Raw genomic sequence first — 4,424 nt, 5'->3', positions numbered from 1 at the left:
TTATATTTAGAGGACTTACCTAGTCAGGCAAGAAAAAGAAATAAAGGGAATCCATATTGGAAAAGAAGAAGTGAAATTCTTTATTCACAGGTGACATGACATTGCATATAGAAAATAGTCCACCAAAAAATTGTCACGACCAGTGAATAAGTTCAGCAAGATTGCAGGTACAAGAGACCCACACACAAAAGTCAAATGCATGTCACTTGCAATAAACAATCTGGTAATGAAATTTAAAAAATAACTTTATGCCCTAGCTGGATAAGTTGCTGGTTCAATACCTGGTCAGGGCACAAACAGGAATAGATCACTTTCTCTCTCTCTCTCTCTCTCTCTCTCTCTCTCTCTCTCTTTCTCTCTCTCTCTCCCCTTCCTCTCTCTCTCTAAAAGTCAATAAATCTGGTGTGAACGAATCAAAAAAAATTCATTCAAAATAACTTTAAAATAATCAAATACTTATGAATAAATCTGATTTAAAAAGTGCAAAACTTAGACACTGAAAACTGCAAAACATTATTGAGAGTAACTAAAAAGACCTTAAAATAAATGAAAAACTTTCCATGTTCATGGATTGGAAGATTTAACATTGTTTGGATGACAGTATTCCACACTCTGATCTACAAGTCCAATACTATATCTATCAGAATTCTAGTGGACATTTTTTTTGTATGTGGAAACTAACAGTTTTATTCTAAAATTCATATGGAATTTTAAGAAAACCGAAATAGCCAAAGTAATCTTGAAAGAGAAGAACAAAGCTGGAGGACTCACACTTCGTGATTTCAAAACTTACTATAAAGCAACAGTAATCAAGACAGTTTGGTACTGGCACAAGAACAGACATACAGATCAATGGAATAGAGCTGAGAAGTCTTGAAATAAACACATACATCTGTAGTCAATTGTTTTTCAACAAGGATGCCAAGAAGATACAATGGTACCATTCCATACAATGGAATATTACTCAGCCATAAAAAGGAATGAATGTACTGATACATACTACAACATACAGGAACCTTGGAAATATGCTAAGTGAAAGAAGGTAGTCAAAAAAGATCATATACAGTGTGTCCGTAAAGTCATGGTCACAGGAAAGCAACAAAAGACGATAGAAATGTGAAATCTGCACCAAATAAAAGGAAAACTCTCCCAGTTTCATACTTTCATACTATTCAGTGCAGTTTGATGTGGGCTCATGCACAGATTTTTTTAGGGCTCCTTAGGTAGCTATCTCGTTTAGCTTCTACAGACTTGTCACTTACTGAAGGCCTACCAGAACGGGGTTTCTCCACCAAACTGTCGGTTTCCTTCAACTGCTTATCCCACCGAGTAATGTTATTCCTATGTGGTGGCACTTTGTTATAAATGCGCCGATATTCAGTTACACTTTGGTCACAGATTTGAATTTAGCGAGCCACATAACACACCGAACTTTCCTCTGTACCGTCCACATCTCGATTGGCATGGTCGTGGGCTGCTCTGCTGTATACACGGTGTTACATCATCATCTGTGCATGGGCACATGCTGCCACATCATCCTACAGAAACTGGGAGGGTTTTCCCTTTTATTTGGTACAGATTTCACATTTCTATCATCTTTTGTTGCTTTCCTGTGACCGGTCAAAAGTGCACCATGACTTTATGGACACACTGTATTCTATGATTCTATTCATATGAAAGTCCAGAATAGGGAAATTTATGGAGATAGAAATAAATTAACAGCTGCATATGGTTGGAGGGGCAGAGTTGGGGGAAGTGAGTAGGGAAAAAGTAGCTAAAGGATACAGGTTTATTTTTGGAAGTGATGAAAATATTTTTTTAATGATTGTGAATGTTTGCATGTATCTGTGAAGTATACTAAAATCCATTGCATTATACACTTTAGGTGAATTATATTGTTCATGAGCTATCACGAAGCTTTAAAAAAAAACATTCTACAATGTATAGTTTAGGTCAGATGTTCTGGAACTACTTAATTGCCTTTCACTTGTGGGAAATCATTTTCCAACAATGAACATACAAGAAAAAGAATTTGGCCCTAGCCGGTTGGCTCAGTGGTAGAGCGTCGGCCTGGCATGCGGGAGTCCTGGGTTTGATCCCTGGCCAGGGCACACAGGAGAGGTGCCCATCTGCTTCTCCACCCCTTCCCCTCTCCTTCCTCTCTGTCTCTCTCTTCCCCTCCTGCAGCCAAGGCTCCATTGGAGCAAAGTTGGCCCGAGCACTGAGGATGGCTCTGTGGCCTCTGCCTCAGGCACTAGAATGGCTTTGGTTGCAACGGAGCGACGCCCCAGATGGGCAGAGCATCGCCCCCTGGTGGGCGTGCCGGGTGGATCCTGGTCAGGCGCATGCGGGAGTCTGTCTGACTGCCTCCCTATTTCCAACTTCAGAAAAATACAAAAAAAAAGAAAAAAGAAAAATAATTTGTTATTTTCAGTACTATTTCTCAGGACTCAGATTGGGGTGGGAGTTAAAGTAATAGACAGCAGGCCTTTGAGGCAATAGGGAAGTCAAGGTTTCATGTGCAAAAATCCTAGGTTAGTTTAACCTCTGCTCTCATATCTAGATTTATATGAGCAACACTAAGAATTTTAAATATTCAGTTTAAAAAAAATCAAGATACCTTGAGATCATTTTTCTGAACATCATCGTTTAAAACAGTGGTCCCCAACCTTTTCTGGGCCAGGGATCAGTTTAATGTCAGAAAATATTTTCACGAACTGGCCTTTAGGGTGGGACGGATAAATGTATCACGTGACCGAGACAAGCGTCAAGAGTGAGTCTTAGACAGATGCAACAGAAGGAATCTGGTCATTTTTTAAAAATAAAACATAGTTCAGACTTAAATATAAATAAAACAGAAATAATGTAAGTTATTTATTTTTTCTCTGCAGACCGGTACTGGTCCGCGGCCCGGGGGTTGGGGACCACTGGTTTAAAAGTAACTGCTGCCTTAGCTTTGCCCTCATTCCCAATAAACTGAGCTTTAGGATAATTCTCATTCCTGTGTGCTATTTTCCAATTCTCAGGGTTTGTATCATGTCTATCTTCTCTCTGCAGTTTTCAAATAACAGTTGACTTCCTCCATAATAGGTGCAAGTGACAGCATCATCCTAAAAGCCAAAAGTAGTATTTGTTAATACTCTAAAATGGAGCGATATTTAACAAGTAAGTGTATGTCCAGTCCAGGATAATGCAAGCACCAGACTCAAAGAGAGACCCTGAACTCTATTTCTTGTCCTTGTAGGAGGATAGATAATGGGTGAATGTATCTTTGTGGAAGTGTTCTCAGTGAAGTTTATTCGCTTCGGGTCTTAAGGTGGCACAGCATTTTGCTGTGAAGACTAGGCTCTCTGAGGTGTTTTACCTTCACAGGTCTTGCTCCCATTAGTACCCACTGAATGATGGATTTTGAACCCACCTGGGCATTTACTTTTTTCATTTATTGAAAGAGAACTTTTAAAAGCCTGGAGATACCTCTGTTAATTTCATGCCCTTCAAGGACATTTCAAAATTCCCTAGAGTGCTGTGTGCTCTCTCTCTCTGCAGTGTACATGGTCAAGGGGAATATTAAGCACTGTTATTGAGCACTTGGCCTTTCATCTGTAGGAAGGGATGATTCAGGAGTCCAGTGGGATGGTTCACTGAAGTTGGCCTGGTAATGAGCGTCTTAAAACAATCACAACATCAGGACTCAGTCACATGGTCAAGAGACTCAATCACTGAACAATTGCATATTTGTGTGCAAAGCACTGAGCCAGATAATGAGAGACTTAGCCACCAAAGACAATGAGAGAGGTGATATGCATACATAGCCATCATATTGTCCTATAGGTAAGGAGAGCAATTGAAAACATACAGGTTTCTATAGGAAGGCAGAGCCAAAGGAGAGCATATGAGCTTTCTGAAAGTGGTTTCATCTGAGTTGAAACTTGAATAAGAACAGTATTTCTTATTCAGGGTAAAGGGGTGGTGAATACATTAAGTATAAAGATATGTGGATAAACAAAGGGACAAATCATGAGATATTTTAAGGAACGGTAAATAATCATGCTGGGCTTGGCCATAGAAAGTTGATAGGAAAGAAATTTGAAATGTAAGTTGAAGCCAGATCTTGAATGAGATTAAGATACCAGTTTAAGAAAATGGGATTTTACAAAGGGGATGTCAGTTAGCAGGTAGGTTGTCACAAGTCCAGGCAAGTGTTCATGACGGTTTTCAGGGTATCTGAGGTTTTTTTAGGCTATAGAGTAAGTGGCATTTTAGCAGCTGAATCATAGATGTTGGAGACTGATTGGGTATCTTGTATGAAGCAAAGAGACAAAGGCCACTCCTGGGAGCCACAGAGGTTAGGAGGTAGCGTAAAAATGGGACTATGAAAAGAAACACCCAGTCTAGGGAGAAAGATTAAGAGTTAGGTTTCAGAT

This window comes from Saccopteryx bilineata, chromosome 1 (genome assembly GCF_036850765.1).
Source record: "Saccopteryx bilineata isolate mSacBil1 chromosome 1, mSacBil1_pri_phased_curated, whole genome shotgun sequence".
NCBI lineage: Eukaryota > Metazoa > Chordata > Mammalia > Chiroptera > Emballonuridae > Saccopteryx > Saccopteryx bilineata.
This window is presented reverse-complemented; position numbering follows the sequence as displayed.